We start from the raw sequence: 18,395 nt of genomic DNA on the forward strand, positions 1-18,395 counted from the left end.
ATTATGCAGCAGCAACAATAAGTGAGTCGTCATTGTCTGCATAAAGACCCCATAAATCAAGTTCTGCTATATGCCTAATAAGGATATGTGTTCTTTTCTTATTCATGCCATTTACTCTTATTTTTTATGCTTGCTTGGGGACAAGCAAGATTTAAGTTTGGTGTTGTGATGACAAGTCATCATATACCCATTTTTCAAGCTAATTTCACTTGTTTTGTTAGCATTTATGCACTTTCTTGCATCCTAAGTAAGTGATTTGGAGTGAAAATGCACAACTCCTTTAAATCAAGCAACCACCATGAAATTAATGTTAAATCATGAGGTTTAAGCTAATTTTAATTGAATTTTAATTGATTTATAAGCCTCTTGAATTTAGTGATACTTTGAGTGGTTGTTTTGGTTTATTATAGGTGAAGAAAAGAAAAGAAAAGGAAAAGCGTGGCCTAAGAAGTGTAGCCCAAGGAAAGGAAAGTGTGGTCAAAGAGAAAGGAAGTGTGCCGCATGCAAAGGGGAGGCAATGTTTGCCCTCCACAAGGGCACACTGCCCTCTAGGAGGGCAACATAAGAAAACCAAGAAGAGAAGGCAACTCTGCCCTGCCCACTCCAAGGGCAGAGCACAATTTTGTGCCTTGGAACCAAGAGGAATAGAATGTTGCCCTGCCCTCCACAAGGGCAGTATCGGGCTCTCCAAGGAAGAAAATCAAAGGAAAAATATCACCCATGCATGCCACAAGAGTTGAACACAGGACCATGAGGAAGCTAGGACTTAAGACCCATTACCGTGCCAAGAAGCCAAGGAAAATGATGTAGCGTGTGCGTCCGCCCAGGTTCGAACACGGGAATGCATTTTGGAAACTACCCTGCCCTCCGCGAGGGCAGGGCAGCATTTTGTGTGTGGCGCACCAAGAAACAATTCTGGCGCACCAACTCTCGACCCTGGCAGCACCATTCGCGCACCACGCACAATCTGGCAGCACCATATTTTTCTGCCCTGCCCTTGGCGCGGGCAGGGCAGCGTTTTGCGCGCCAAGCATGCACCAGCCGCACCAATCTTCCGCACCAAGCATCAATTTTCTGCCCTGCCCTCCACAAGGGCAGGGCAGCCTCCTGGGAGCAACTTCTCATGGGCCGAAAATTCAAATTAAATCCCCATTTTAATTCATTTCTTCACCAATTCAAAAGCCCATCCAAATCCAAAAATCCAAGAATAGAAAGTGTATAAATAGGAGTTAGTTTGATGTAATTAGGACCTTTACTTTCACTTTTGAACTTTTCACTTTTACTTCCACTTTTACCTTGGTTCTCATTTTGGAATTTTTACCTTTTACTTGATTTTGAATTCTGCAACTTCTCTTGGTGACTCCACTGAGATTTCAGAGAATTGGGGAAGAGAATTGATCTCTCTTCTTCCTCATTCTTGCCTGAGCAATTCTACTCTTCTTGTTTTGAGTTTTGGATGTGAAGAGTTGAGGAAATTCTGTCTCAACCTCCATTCACAATCTCTTTAATCACTTTCTGCATAATTACATCCAATTTCAATTTCCTTTACTGCTTCTTCTTCAATTTCTTGTCAATTGCTTTGTGAACTTGGATCTGGGAAGGCCAATAGAGATCTAGGCTCTGCTACCTAGTCTCTTGAGACCTGAGACCCCATTTTACTTTTGGTTCTTCTGTGAACCTTGCTGCATTTTAATTTCAATTTCTGTTTGAATTCTCATTGCTTCCAATTCATTTTTGCTCTCTTAATTGTTGCAATTTACTTTCTCTTTGTTTAGATTCTGCAATCCCAGTCCTCAAATCCCTTATACATTCAAGCAATTTACATTTCTTGCCATTTAAGTTACTGCAATTTACATTTCTTGCACTTTAAGTTTCAGTCATTTACTTTCCTGTTCTTTAAGATTCTGCAACATTTACTTTCCTGTTCTTTAATTTACTGCACTTATCCCTTTCCCCTTTACATTTACTGTCATTTACTTCCTGCTAAACACAAATCCTTCAACCAAAGCTTGATTCGCTTGACTAAATCAACCACTAAACTAAAATTGCTCAATCCTTCAATCCCTGTGGGATCGACCTCACTCATGTGAGTTATTATTACTTGATGCGACCCGGTACACTTGCCGGTGAGTTTTGTGTTGGATCGTTTTCCACACATCACCCAACATCAAACTTAGAGTTTGAATGTGGGGGTTTGGTGGACGAAATTGTGATCCATGCTCTTTGTACTTGTATGAAATTTAATAATTGGCTCTATTTGAATTCACAACTCTGTTCAACTAACCAGCAAGTGTACTGGGTCGTCCAAGTAATAAACCTTACGCAAGTAAGGGTCGATCCCACAGAGATTGTTGGTATGAAGCAAGCTATGGTCACCTTGTAAATCTCAGTTAGGCAGACTAAATTGGTTTATGGATTTTCGAATAATTAATAATAAATAGAAAATAAAAATGAATAGAAATACTTATGTAAATCAATAGTGGGAATTTCAGATAGGCGTGTGGAGATGCTGTGCTCCTCTCGGATCTCTATTTTCTTATTACAATCATCCAATCCTTCTTACTCCTTTCCATGGCAAGCTGTATGTAGGGCATCACCATCATCAATGGCTACTTTTAATCTTCTCGGAAAAATGGTCCTATGCGCTGTCACTGCACGGCTAATCGTCTGGAGGCATCACCTTTGTTGATAGCTACATCCCATCCTCTCAGTGAAAATGGTCCAAATGCTCTGTCACAGCACGGCTAATCATCTGTCAGTTCTCTATCAGGTTGGAGTAGAATCCATTGATTCTTTTGCGTTTGTCATCATGCCCAGCCTTCAGGAGTTTGAAGCTCGTCACAGTCATTCAATACCGGAATCCTACTCGGAATACCACAGACAAGGTTAGACTTTCCGAATTCCCAGGATCCTACTCGGAATACCACAAACAAGGTTAGACTTTTCGGATCCCCATGAATGCCGCCATCTATCTAGCTTATACCACGAAGATTCTGTTGGGGAATCTAAGAGATATGCGCCCGGCCTAGAGTAGAACGGAAGTGGTTGTCAATCACGCGCGTTCATAGGTGAGAATGATGATGAGTGTCACGGATCATCACATTCATCAAAGTGTTGTGCAACGTATATCTTGGAATAAGAATAAAAGAGAATTGAATAGAAAGTAACAGTAATTGTATTGAAACTTGAGGTACAGCAGAGCTCCACACCCTTAATCTATGGTGTGCAGAAACTCCACCGTTGAAAATACATAAGTGAAAGGTTCAGGCATGGCCAAATGGCTAGCCCCCTAAAACGTGATCAATAGTCTCCTCAGATAAAGAATAAAACAAAACTGAGACCAAAGATGAAACGTGGTCAAAAAGACGACTAATACATTAGTAAAAAGTCTTATTTATACTAAACTAGCTACTAGGGTGTACATGAGTAAGTAATTGATGCATAAATCCACTTCCGGGGCCCACTTGGTGTATGCTTGGGCTGAGCTTGATCTATCCACGAGCTGAGGCTTTTCTTGGAGTTGAACTCCAAGTTATAACGTGTTTTGGGCATTCAACTCCGGATCATGACGTGTTTCTGGCGTTTAACTCCAGACAGCAGCATGTACTTGGCGTTCAATGCCAATTTACGTCATCAATTTCCGAATAAAGTATAGACTATTATATATTGCTGGAAAGCTCTGGATGTCTAATTTCCAACGCCGTTGAGAGCGCCCCATTTGGAGTTCTAAAGCTCCAGAAAATCCATTTTGAGTGCAGGGAGGTCAGATTCCAATAGCATCAGCAGTCCTTTTGTCAGCCTTTTTCAGAGTTTTGCTCAAGTCCCTCAATTTCAGCCAGAAATTACCTGAAATCACAGAAAAACACACAAACTCATAGTAAAGTCCAGAAATATGAATTTAACATAAAAACTAATGAAAACATCCCAAAAAGTAGCTTGAACTTACTAAAAACTACCTAAAAATAATGCCAAAAAGCGTATAAATTATCCGCTCATCACAACACCAAACTTAAATTGTTGCTTGTCCCCAAGCAACTGAAAATCAATTAGGATAAAAAGAAGAGATATACTATAAATTCCAGAATATCAATGAATATTAATTATAATTAGATGAGCGGGACTTGTAGCTTTTTGCTTCTGAACAGTTTTGGCATCTCACTTTTTCCTTTGAAGTTTAGAATGATTGGCTTCTCTAGGAACTTAGAATTTTGGATAGTGTTATTGACTTTCCTAGTTAAGCATGTTGATTCTTGAACACAGCTACTTATGAGTCTTGGCCGTGGCCCTAAGCACTTTGTTTTCCAGTATTACCACCGGATACATAAATGCCACAGACACATAACTGGGTGAACCTTTTTAGATTGTGACTCAGCTTTGCTAGAGTCCCTAATTAGTGGTGTCCAGAGCTCTTAAGCACACTCTTTTTGCTTTGGATCACGACTTTAACCACTCAGTCTCAAGCTTTTCACTTGGACCTTCATGACACAAGCACATGGTTAGGGACAGCTTGATTTAGCCGCTTAGGCCTGGATTTTATTTCCTTGGGCCCTCCTATCCATTGATACTCAAAGCCTTGGATCCCTTTTACCCTTGCCTTTTGGTTTTAAGGGCTATTGTCTTTTTCTGCTTGCTTTCTCTTTTTCTTTCTATATTTTTTTCGTCAATTTTTTTTTCGCAAGCTTTTGCTTTTTCACTGCTTTTTCTTGCTTCAAGAATCAATTTTCATGATTTTTCAGATTGTCAATAACATTCTCTTTGTTCATCATTCTTTCAAGAGCCAACAATTTTAACATTCATAAACAACAAGATCAAAATTATGCACTGTTCAAGCATTCATTCAGAAAACAAAAAGTATTGTCACCACATCAATATAATTAAATTAAATTCAAGGACAATTTTCGAAATTTATGTACTTCTTGTTCTTTTGAATTAAAAAACATTTTTTTTATTTAAGAGAGGTGAAGGATTTATAGATTTTATTCATAGCTTTAAGACATAGTTACTAAATACTAATGATCATGTAATAAAGACCCAAACATAGATAAACATATAACAAAAAATGAAAAGCAGAAAGAAATAAGAACAAGGAATAAATCCACCTGAGTGAGAGTGGCGCCTTCTTGAAGGACCAATGGTGCTTCTTGAGCTCTTTTATGTCTCTTCCTTGCTTCTGTTGCATGATCCCTAGTAATTTTGGTGTTCCTATCCTTAGTTGCTCCCAATAATTGTGTGGAGGATAATTTATCCCCTGAGGTATCTCAGGGATCTCTTGATTTGCAGTCAAATGTTCTACCACTGAGCTATAAATCATTTACATGAGTCTTTCCATCTCCCATGACTCAGAGGTGGAAGCTTTTGTCTTCCCTTTTTTTTTCTTTTCTTCTCTCTTTTTTTTTTTGAATGTCTCTAGCCTTAGGTGCCATTAATGGTTATGGAAAAGCAAAAAGCTATGCTTTTACCACACCAAACTTAGAAAATTGCTCGCCCTCGAGCAAGAGAAGAAAGAAAAGATGAAGAATAAGAAGATATGGAGGAGATTGAGGGATGTGTGTATTCGGCTATATGGGTGGGATTGGGTGGGAAAGAGAATTTGAATTTTAAAGGTAGGTGGGGTGTATGGGGCAGAGTGAATAGATGTAGGTGGTGAATGAAAAATAGAAGGGATGACCATGAATAGAGAGAGAGGGTGAGGTAGGTGGGGATCCTGTGGGGTTCACAGATCCTGAGGTGATCCTGTGGGGTTTTGGGAAGGAGTGTTTATTGGGAAGAGTAAAATAGGATTAGGAGGTAAGGTGGGAATATGTTAGGTGGGGATCCTGTAGGGTCCACAGATCCTGAGGTGTCAAGGAATTCCATCCCTGCACCAAATAGGCATGTAAAATGCCTTTGCATACCATTCTGGCATTTAAACGCCGAGTGGTGCATGTTCTGGGCGTTCAACGCCCACATGTAACATGTTTCTGGCGTTGAACGCCAGTTTTATGCTTGTTACTGGCGTTCAGCGCCAGCTTTTCCTCTAGGCACATTCCTGGTGTTCAGCGCCAGAATGTTGCTTGTTTCTGGCGTTCAGTGCCAGGTTCATGCTCTGTTCTGGCGTTGAACGCCAGCCAGATGCTTCTTACTGGTGTTGAACGCCAGTCTGTGCTTCCTCCAGGGTGTGATTTTTCTTCTGCTGTTTTTGATTCTGTTTTTAATTTTTATATTTTTTTCGTGACTCCACATGATCATGTACCTAATAAAACACAAAATAACAATAGAATAAAATAAAATAAAAATTAGATAAATAAAATTGGGTTGCCTACCAACAAGCGCTTCTTTAATGTCAATAGCTTGACAGTGGCTCTCATAGAGCCACAAGGTGATCAGGTCAATGTTGTATAGTCCCAACACCAAACTTAGAGTTTGGATATGGGGTCTTGACACCAAACTTAGAGTTGGGTTGTGGCCTCCCAACACCAAACTTAGAGTTTGACTGTGGAGGCTCTTCTTGACTCTGAACTGAGAGAAGCTCTTCATGCTTGCTCTCTTTTGTCACAGAGGGATGGCCATGTGCCTTAAACACAAGGTAGTCCCCATTTAATTGAAGGACTAATTCACCTCTGTTGACATCTATCATAGCTCTTGCTGTGGTTAGGAAAGGTCTTCCAAGGATGATACACTCATCCTCTTCCTTCCTAGTGTCTAAGATTATGAAATCAGCAGGGATGTAAAGGCCTTTAACCTTTACTAGCACGTCCTCTACTATTCCATAAGCTTGTCTCAATGACTTGTCTGCCAATTGTAATGAGAACAAGGTAGGTTGTACCTCAATGATCCTCAGCTTCTTCATTACAGAGAGTGGCATAAGATTTATCCCTGACCCCAGGTCACACAGAGCTTTTGCAAAGGTCATGGTGCCTATGGTACAAGGTATCAATAACTTGCCATGATCTTGTTTCTTTTGAGGTAGAATTTGCTGAATCCAGGTATCTAGTTCACTAATGAGCAAGGGAGGTTCACTTTCCCAAGTCTCATCACCAAACAACTTGGCATTCAGCTTCATGATAGCTCCTAAGTATTGAGCAACTTGCTCTCCAGTTACATCTTCATCCTCTTCTGAGGAAGAATAGTCTTCAGAGCTCATGAATGGCAGAAGAAGATTTAATGGAATCTCTATGGTCTCTATATGAGCCTCAGATTTCTTTGGATCCTCAATAGGAAACTCCTTCTTGCTTGAGGGACGTCCCAGGAGGTCTTCCTCACTAGGATTTTCGTCCTCCTCCTCCCTTGTGCATTCGGCCATGTTAATTATATCAATGGCCTTGCACTCTCCTTTTGGATTCTCTTTTGTATTTCTTGGGAGAATACTGGGAGGAGTTTCAATGACTTTCTTACTCAGCTGGCCCACTTGTGCCTTCAGATTTCTAATGGAGGATCTTGTTTCACTCATGAAACTGAAAGTGGCCTTTGACAGATCAGAGACTAGATTGGCTAAATTAGAAGTGTTTTGTTTAGAATTCTCTGTCTGTTGCTGAGAAGATGATGGAAAAGGCTTGCCATTGCTCAGCCTATTGCGTCCACCATTGTTAAAGCCTTGTTGAGGCTTTTGTTGATCCTTCCAGGAGAAATTTGGATGATTTCTCCATGATGAGTTATAGGTGTTTCCATAAGGTTCAACCATGTAATTAACCTCTGCCATGGCAGGGTTCTCAGGATCATAAGCTTCTTCAGAAACAGCCTCTTTAATACTGTTGGATACATGTTGCCATCCATTCAGATATTGAGAGATCATGTTGACCTGTTGAGTCAACACTTTGTTTTGAGCCAATATGGCATTCAGAGCATCAATTTCAAGAACTCCTTTCTTCTGAGGTATCCCATTATTCACGGAATTCCTCTCAGAAGTGTACATGAATTGGTTGTTTGCAACCATATCAATGAGTTCTTGAGCCTCTTCAGGCGTTTTCTTTAGGTGAATAGATCCACCTGCAGAATGGTCCAATGACATTTTCGAAAATTCAGATAGACCATAATAGAATATATCTAATATGGTCCATTCTGAAAACATGTAAGATGGACATCTTTTGGTCAGCTGCTTGTATCTTTCCCAAGCTTCATAGAGGGATTCACCATCTTTTTGTTTGAAGGTTTGAACATCCACTCTCAGCTTGCTCAGCTTTTGAGGACGAAAGAATTTATCCAAGAAGGCAGTGACCAGCTTATTCCAGGAGTCCAGGCTATCTTTAGGTTGTGAGTCCAACCATATTCTAGCTCTGTCTCTTACAGCAAAAGGGAAAAGCATGAGTATGTAGACTTCAGGATCAACTCCATTCGTTTTAACAGTCTCACAAATCTGCAAGAACTCAGTTAAAAACTGGTAAGAATCTTCAGATGGAAGTCCATAAAACTTGCAGTTCTGTTGCATTAAAGCAACTAGTTGAGGCTTAAGCTCAAAATTATTGGCTCCAATGGCAGGAATGGAGATGCTTCTTCCATCAAATTTGGACGTTGGCTTTGTGAAGTCACCAAGCATTCTCCTTGTATTATTATTATTTTTGGCTGCCATCTCCTTCTCTTGTTCTAATGTTTCTGAAAGGTTACCTTTAGATTGTTGTAATTTAGCTTCTCTTAATTTTCTCTTCAGGGTTCTTTCAGGTTCTGGATCAATTTCAACAAGAGTGCCTTTTTCCTTGTTCCTGCTCATATGAAAGAGAAGAAAATAAGAAAAAGAAGAGGAATCCTCTATGTCACAGTATAGAGATTCCTTTATGTTAGTAGAAAAAGAAAGGGGAGAAGAGTGAAGAAGAATGGGTTCGGATTTTTAGATGAAGAGAGGTGAAGAGAAGTGTTAGTAAATAATTAAATATAATAATAAAAGAGAGGGAGAATTTCGAAAATAATTTAAAAAAAGGGATTAGTATTTTCGAAAATTAAATATAAGATATAATTAAAATTAAAATTTAGAACAAAAAAGAATTTTTGAAAAAAAGAGGTGAGATATTTTCGAAAATTAGAGAGGGAAAAGTAGTTAGGTGGTTTTGAAAAAGATAAGAAACAAACAAAAGGTTAGTTAGTTGATTGAAAAAGATTTGAAATCAAAATTTAAAAAGATAAAATTTTTGAAAAAGATATGATAAAAGATAAAAAGATTTAATTCAAAAATTTAAAATTACTTACTTCACTAACAAGAAACTACAAGATAAGATTCTAGAACTTAAAGATTGAACCTTTCTTAACAAGAAAGTAACAAACTTCAAATTTTTGAATCACTCACATTAATTGTTAGTGAGTTTTTGAAAATTTTGATATAAAGATAAGAAAAAGATTTTGAAAATATGTTGAAAAAGATTTTTGAAATTTTCGAAAAATAGAAAAAAAATGAAAAAGATATAATTTTTGAAAAAGATTTTGAAAAGATAAGATTTTTAAAATTGAAAATTTGACTTGACTTGTAAGAAACAACTAATTTAAAAAAAATTTTTTGACTAAGTCAACTCAAATTTTCAAAAATTATGAGAAAAATAAGGAAAAGATATATTTTTTTGATTTTTGAATTTTTAATGATGAAAGAGAAAAACACAAATATGACCCAAAACATAAAAATTTTGGATCAAAACACAAGATGCATGCAAGAACACTATGAATGTCAAGATGAACACCAAGAACACTTTGAAGATCATGATGAACATCAAGAACATAATTTTGAAAAATTTTTGATGCAAAGAAAACATGTAAGACACCAAACTTGGAAACCTTTAATGCATGGACTCTAACAAACGAAAAATGCACATGAAAAACAACAAACAACACAAAACAAGAAAACATCAAGATCAAACAAGAAGACTTACCAAGAACAACTTGAAGATCATGAAGAACACTATGAATGCATGAAATTTTCAAAAAAATTGCAAGAAAATTTTTAAAGCATGCAATTGACACCAAACTTAAAAATTGACTTAAGACTCAAACAAGAAACACAAAATATTTTTTATTTTTATGATTTTATTAATTTTTTTTTTTGGATTTTTATTAATTTTTTCGAAAACAAAGTTGGAAAAACGAAAAAGAAAAGAAAAATTTTGAAAAGATTTTTGAAAAGTTTTTGAAAAGAAAATTACCTAATCTGAGCAACAAGATGAACCGTCAGTTGTCCATACTCGAACAATCCCCGGCAACGGCGCCAAAAACTTGGTGGACGAAATTGTGATCCATGCTCTTTGTACTTGTATGAAATTTAATAATTTGCTCTATTTGAATTCACAACTCCGTTCAACTAACCAGCAAGTGTACTGGGTCGTCCAAGTAATAAACCTTACGCGAGTAAGGGTCGATCCCACAGAGATTGTTGGTATGAAGCAAGCTATGGTCACCTTGTAAATCTCAGTTAGGCAGATTAAATTGGTTTATGGATTTTCGAATAATTAATAATAAATAGAAAATAAAAAGGGATAGAAATACTTATGTAAATCAATAGTGGGAATTTCAGATAGGCGTGTGGAGATGCTGTGCTCCTCTCGGATCTCTATTTTCTTATTACATTCATCCAATCCTTCTTACTCCTTTCCATGGCAAGCTGTATGTAGGGCATCACCATCATCAATGGCTACTTTTAATCCTCTCGGGAAAATGGTCCTATGCGCTGTCACTGCACGGCTAATCGTCTGGAGGCATCACCCTTGTTGATAGCTACATCCCATCCTCTCAGTGAAAACGGTCCAAATGCTCTGTCACAGCATGGCTAATCATCTGTCGGTTCTCAATAAGGTTGGAGTAGAATCCATTGATTCTTTTGCGTTTGTCATCACGCCCAACCTTCAGAAGTTTGAAGCTCGTCACAGTCATTCAATACTGGAATCCTACTCAGAATACCGCAGACAAGGTTAGACTTTCCGGATTCCCAGGATCCTACTCGGAATACCACAGACAAGGTTAGACTTTCCGGATCCCCATGAATTCCGCCATCTATCTAGCTTATACCACGAAGATTCTGTTGGGGAATCTAAGAGATATGCGCCCGGCCTAGAGTAGAACGGATGTGGTTGTCAATCCCGCGCGTTCATAGGTGAGAATGATGATGAGTGTCACGGATCATCACATTCATCAAAGTGTTGTGCAACGTATATCTTGGAATAAGAATAAAAGAGAATTGAATAGAAAGTAACAGTAATTGTATTGAAACTTGAGGTACAGCAGAGCTCCACACCCTTAATCTATGGTGTGCAGAAACTCCACCGTTGAAAATACATAAGTGAAAGGTTCAGGCATGGCCGAATGGCCAGCCCCCTAAAACATGATCAATAGTCTCCTCAGATGAAGAATAAAACAAAATTGAGACCAAAGATGAAACGTGGTCAAAAAGACGACTAATACATTAGTAAAAAGTCTTATTTATACTAAACTAGCTACTAGGGTTTACATGAGTAAGTAATTGATGCATAAATCCACTTCCGGGGCCTACTTGGTGTATGCTTGGGCTGAGCTTGATCTATCCACGAGCTGAGGCTTTTCTTGGAGTTGAACTCCAAGTTATGACGTGTTTCTGGCGTTTAACTCCAGACAGCATCATGTACTTGGTGTTCAACGCCAATTTACGTCGTCAATTTCCGAATAAAGTATGGACTATTATATATTGCTGGAAAGCTCTGGATGTCTACTTTCCAAATCCATTGAGAGCGCGCCATTTAAAGTTCTGTAGCTCCAGAAAATGCATTTTGAGTGCAGGGAGGTCAGATTCCAACAGCATTAGCAGTCCTTTTGTCAGCCTTTTTCAGAGTTTTGCTCAAGTCCCTCAATTTCAGTCAGAAATTACCTGAAATCACAAAAAAACACACAAACCCATAGTAAAGTCCAGAAATGTGAATTTAACATAAAAACTGATGAAAACATCCCTAAAAGTAGCTTGAACTTACTAAAAACTACCTAAAAACAATGCCAAAAAGCGTATAAATTATCCGCTCATCAGGGTTCAATACCAAACTTAGAGTTTGGTTGTGGCCTCAAAACACCAAACTTAGAGTTTGGTTGTAGGGGCTTTGTTTGACTCTGTATTGAGAGAAACTTTTCATGCTTCCTCTCCATGGTTGTAGAGGAATATCCTTGAGCTTTAAACACAAGGTATTTCCCATTTAATTGAATGACTTGTTCTCCTCTGTCAACATCAATCACAGCTCCTGTTGTGGCTAGGAAGGGTCTTCCAAGGATGATGCATTCATCCTCCTCCTTCCTAGTGTCTAAGATTATGAAATCAGTAGGGGTGTAAAGGCCTTTAACCTTTACTAACACGTCCTCTACCAATCCATAAGCTTGTCTTACTGACTTGTCTGCCATCTGTAATGAGAATGTGGTAGCCTGTACCTCAAAGATCCCTAGTTTCTCCATTACAGAGAGTGGCATAAGATTTATACCTGACCCTAGGTCATAAAGAGCCTTCTCAAAGGTCATGGTGCCCATGGTACAGGGTATTAAGAATTTAGCAGGATCTTGTTTCTTTTGAGGTAGAGTTTGCTGAACCCATGTATCTAGTTCACTAATGAGCAAGAGAGGTCCATCTTCCCAAGTCTCATTACCAAACAAATTGGCATTCAGCTTCATGATAGCTCCTAGATATTGAGCAACTTGCTCTCCAGTTACGTCTTCATCCTATTCAGAGGAAGAATAGTTTTCAGAGCTCATGAATGGTAGAAGGAGGTTTAAAGGAATCTCTATGGTCTCTATATGAGCCTCAGATTCCTTTAGGTCCTCAATAGGGAACTCCTTCTTGTCTGGGAGACGTCCCATAAGGTCTTCCTCATTGGGATTCACGTCCTCCCCTTCCTTTCTAGGTTCGGCCATTTTGATTATATCAATGGCCTTGCACTCTCTTTTTGGATTCTCTTCAGTATTACTTGGGAGAGTACTAGGAGGAGTTTCAGTGATTTTCTTACTCAGCTGGCCCACTTGTGCCTCCAAATTTCTGATGGAGGACCTTGTTTCACTCATGAAACTTAAAGTGGCCTTAGACAGATCAGAGACTATATTTGCTAAGCTAGAGGAGCTCTGCTTAGAATTCTCTATCTGTTGCTGAGAAGATGATGGAAAAGGCTTGCTATTGTTAAGCCTGTTTCTTCCACCATTATTAAAGCCTTGTTGAAGCTTTTGTTGATCATTCCATATGAAATTTTGATGATTTCTCCATGAGAAATTATAGGTGTTTTCATAACGTTCACCCATGTAATTTACCTCTGCCATTGCAGGGTTCTTAGGATCATAGGCTTCTTCTTCAGAAGATGCCTCTTTAGTACTGTTGGATGCATTTTGCCATCCATTCAGACTTTAAGAAATCATGTTGACTTGCTGAGTCAACATTTTATTCAGAGCCAATATGGCATTCAGAGCATCAATCTCAAGAACTCCCTTCCTCTGAGGCGTCCCATTATTCACAGAATTCCTCTCAGAAGTGTACATGAATTGGTTATTTGCAACGATGTCAATAAGTTCTTGAGCTTCTGCAGGTGTTTTCTTTAGGTGAATAGATCCACCTGCAGAATGGTCCAGTGACATCTTAGAGAACTCAGATAGATCATAATAGAATATATCCAGAATGGTCCACTCTGAAAGCATGTCAGAAGGACTCCTTTTGGTCATCTGCTTGTATCTTTCCCAAGCTTCATAGAGAGATTCACCATCTTTCTGTTTGAAGGTCTGAACATCCACTCTAAGCTTGCTCAGCTTTTGAGGAGGAAAGAACTTAGCCAAGAAGGCCGTGACCAGCTTATCCCAGGAGTCTAGGCTATCTTTAGGTTTTGAGTCCAACCATGTTCTAGCTCTATCTCTTATAGCAAAAGGGAAAAGCATGAGCCTGTAGACTTCATGATCTACTCCATTAGTTTTAACAGTCTCACAGATCTGTAAGAATTCAGTTAAAAACTAATAGGGATCTTCTGATGGAAGTCCATGGAACTTGCAGTTCTGTTGCATTAGAGCAACTAGTTGAGGTTTCAGCTCAAAATTATTTGCTCCAATAGCAGGGATTGAGATGCTTCTTCCATCAAACTTGGAAGTGGGTGTAGTATAGTCACCAAGCTTGTAAGAATATTCTTGTCCTTGCTCCTGCTCATATGAAAAAAAAAGGGAACAGAAAATAATAATAATAGGGATCCTCTTTACCATAGTAGAGAGATTCCTTTATGTTAGTAGAAGAAGAAAAGAATAGAAGAGGGAAAAAGTAAGAATCCAAACACAAGGGGGAAGAGTGAGTTCAAATTCTTGAGTGGAAGAGAAGTGTTAGTAAATGAATAAATAAATAGAAAGAGATGAGAGAGGGAGAAATTTGAAATAAATTTTGAAAAAGGGTTAGTGATTTTCGAAAATTAAGAGAAGAAAAACAATTAAAATTAAAATTTGAAACAATTAGTTAATTAAAAGAATTTTGAAAAAGAGGGAGGTATTTTTCAAAAATTAGAGAGAGGAAAGTAGTTAGGTGGTTTTGAAAAAGATAAGAAACAAACAAAAAGTCAATTAGTTAGTTGAAAAAGATTTGAAAATCAATTTTGAAAAGATAAAAAGTTAGAAAAGATATTGAAATTGAATTTGAAAAAGATATAATTTGAAAAAAAAAAGATATTTTGAAAAGATATGATTGAAAAAGATATTTTGGAAAAGATTTGATTTTTAAAATTAAAATTTGATTACTTGACTAACAAGAAACTAAAAGATATGATTCTAGAATTTAAAGATTGAACCTTTCTTAACAAGAAAGTAACAAACTTCAAATTTTTGAATCAATCACATTAATTGTTAGTAAAGTTTTCAAAATTTTGAAATAAAGATAAGAAAAAGATTTTCAAAATAAATTTTAAAAATTTTCGAAAATAATAAAAAACACAAATATGACCCAAAACATGAAAATGCAAGATCAAAACACATAATGCATGCAAGAACACTATGAATGTCAAGATGAACACCAAGAACACTTTGAATGTCAAGATGAACATCAAGAACATATTTTTTAAAAATTTTCAAGAAAAGAAAAACATGCAAGACACCAAACTTAGAAATCTTCAATGCTTAGATACTATGAATGCAAAAATGCATATGAAAAACAACAAAAAACAAAAAACAAGAAAATGTGAAGATCAAACAAGAAGACTTACCAAGAACACTTGAAGATCATGAAGAACACCATGCATGAGTTTTCGAAAAAAAATGCAAAAGTTTTTAAAACATGCAATTGACACCAAACTTAAAAATTGACAATAGACTCAAACAAGAAACACAAAAATATTTTTGGTTTTTATGATTTTATTATTTTTTTTGGAATTTTTGAAAATTAATTTTTGGAAAAACGAAAATAAATAAAAAATTTTTGAAAGATTTTTGAAAACTTTTTTTGAAAAAAAAATTACTTAATCTGAGCAACAAGATGAACCGTCAGTTGTCCAAACTCGAACAATCCCCGGCAATGGCGCCAAAAACTTAGTGCACGAAATTGTGACCATCAACAATGGCGCCAAAAACTTGGTAGCGCTCTCAAACGTGAATCACACTTTGTCACAACTTCGCACAACTAACCAACAAGTGCACTGGGTCGTCCAAGTAATAAACCTTACGTGAGTAAGGATCGATCCCACGGAGATTGTTGGTATGAAGCAAGTTATGGTCATCTTGTAAATCTCAGTTAGGCTAATTCAATTGATAATAATGGTTTTCGAAATTAATAATAAATAAAGCATAAAATAAAGATAGAGATACTTATGTAAATCATTGGTAGGAATTTCAGATAAGTGTATGGAGATACTGTGTTCCTTCTGAATCTCTGCTTTTCTACTACATTCATCCAATCCTTCTAACTCCTTTACATGGCAAGCTGTATGTAGGGCATTACCGTTGTCAATGGCTACTTTCCATCCTCTCAGTGAAAATGGTCCAAATGCTCTTGTCACAGCACGGCTAATCATCTATCGGTTCTCGATCATGTCAGAATAGAATCCATTGATTCTTTTTCGTCTGTCATCGCGCCCAACAATCGCAAGTTTGAAGCTCGTCACAGTTATTCAATCCCTGAATCCTACTCGGAATACCACAGACAAAGTTTAGACTTTCCGGATTCTCAAGAATGACTGCCAAAGGGTTCTAGCTTATACCACGAAGATTCTGATTAAGGAATCCAAGAGATCTGATACTCGCTCGTTCTAAGGTAGAACGGAAGTGGTTGTCAGTCACACGTTCATAGGCGAGAATGATGATGAGTGTCACGGATCATCACATTCATCATGTTGAAGTGCAACGAATATCTTAGAACAAGAATAAACTGAATTGAATAGAAAATAGTAGTAATTGCATTAAAACTCGAGGTACAGCAGAGCTCCACACCCTTAATCTATCGTTTGTAGAAACTTCACTGTTGAAAATACATAAGTGATGGTCCAAACATGGCCGAATGACCACCCCCCTTGAATGATCAAAAGACCGAATGGTCAAAAGACTAGACACTAGTATAATAGTAAAAAGTTCTATTTATACTAAACTAGCTAGTAGGGTTTACAGAAATAAGTCTAAGTGCAGAAATCCACTTCCGGGGCCCACTTTGGTGTGTGCTTGGGCTGAGCTTAAGCTTTACACGTGCAGAGGCTTCTCTTGGAGTTAAACGCCAAGTTGTAACGTCTGTTTGGCGTTTAACTCTGGTTTGTGACGTGTTTCTGGCGTTTTACTCCAGAATGCAGCATGGAACTGGCGTTGAACGCCAGTTTGCATCATCTTGATTCAAACAAAGTATTGACTGTTATATATTGCTGGAAAGCTATGGATGTCTACTTTCCAACGCCATTGAGAGCTCGCCATTTAGAGTTATGTAGCTCCAAAAAATCTATTTCGAGTGCAGGGAGGTCAGAATCCAACAACATCAGTAGTCCTTTGTCAGCCTCCTATCAGATTTTTGCTCAGGTCCATCAATTTCAACCAGAAAATACCTGAAATCACAGAAAAACACATAAACTCATGGTAAAGTCCAGAAATGTGAATTTTGCATAAAAACTAATGAAAACATCCCTAAAAGTAGCTAGATCCTACTAATAACTACCTAAAAACAATGCCAAAAAGTGTATAAATTATCCGCTCATCAGATACTATGTTTGCTAAGCTAGAAGAATTCTGCTCAGAATGCTCTGTCTGTTGCTGAGATGATGATGGGAAAGGTTTACTATTGCTAAACCTGTTTCTTCCACCATTGTTATTATTGAAGCCTTGCTTCTGTTGATCCTTCCATGAAAAATTTGGATGATTTTTCCATGAAGGATTATAGGTGTTGCCAAAGGCTTCACCCATGTAATTCACCTCTGCCATTGCAGGGTTCTCAAGATCATAAGCTTCTTCTTCAGAAGATGCTTCTTTAGTACTGTTGGATGCGTTTTGTAATCCATTCAGACTCTGAGAGATCATAATGACTTGTTGGGTTAATATTTTATATTGAGCCAATATGGCATTCAGAGCATCAATTTCAAGAACTCCTCTCTTTTGAGGCGTCCCATTACTCACAGTATTCCTCTCAGAGGTATACATGAACTAGTTATTTGCAACCATTTCAATGAGTTCTTGAGCTTCTGCAGGCATTTTCTTTAGGTGAATGGATCCACCTGCAGAGTGGTCCAATGACATGTTGGAAAATTCAGACAGACCATCATAGAATATATCTAATGTGGTCTATTCTGAAAGCATGTCAGAAGGACACTTTTTGGTCAGCTGATTGTATCTTTCCCAAGCTTCATAGATGGACTCACCATCTTTTTGTCTGAAGGTTTGAACATCCACTCTAAGCTTGCTCAGCTTTTGAGGAGAAAAGAGCTTGGCTAAGAAAGCTGTGACCAGCTTATCCCAAGAGTCCAGGCTATCTCTAGGTTGTGAGTCCAACCATGTTCTAGCTCTGTCTCTTACAGCAAAAAGGAAAATCATAAGCTTGTAGACCTCAGGATCAACTCCATTGGTCTTAACAATATCACAGATCTGCAAGAACTCAATTAACAATTGATAAGGGTCTTCTGATGGAAGTCCATAAAACTTGCAGTTCTGTTGTAGTAGAGAAACTAATTGAGGCTTTAGCTCAAAATTGTTTGCTCCTACGGCAGGGATTGAGATGCTTCTTCTATAGAAGTTGGAAGTTGGTGTAGTAAAATCACCAAGCATCTTCCTTGCATTGTTGTTTGGTTCAGCCATAATTGTTTCTTTTGCTGCTTCCTTTTTGAAAATTTCAGTGAGGTCCTCTTCAGAGTTTTGTGCTTTAGCTGCTCTTAGCTTCCTCTTCAGAGTTCTTTCAGGTTCAAGATCAGCTTCAACAAGTATGCCTTTATCTTTTTTCCTGCTCATATGAAAGAGAAGAAAATAAAGAAAATATAGAATCCTCTATGTCACAATATAGAGATTCCTTGAGGTGTCAGAGAAAAACA

The sequence above is a fragment of the Arachis stenosperma genome, chromosome 4 (genome assembly GCF_014773155.1).
Source record: "Arachis stenosperma cultivar V10309 chromosome 4, arast.V10309.gnm1.PFL2, whole genome shotgun sequence".
NCBI lineage: Eukaryota > Viridiplantae > Streptophyta > Magnoliopsida > Fabales > Fabaceae > Arachis > Arachis stenosperma.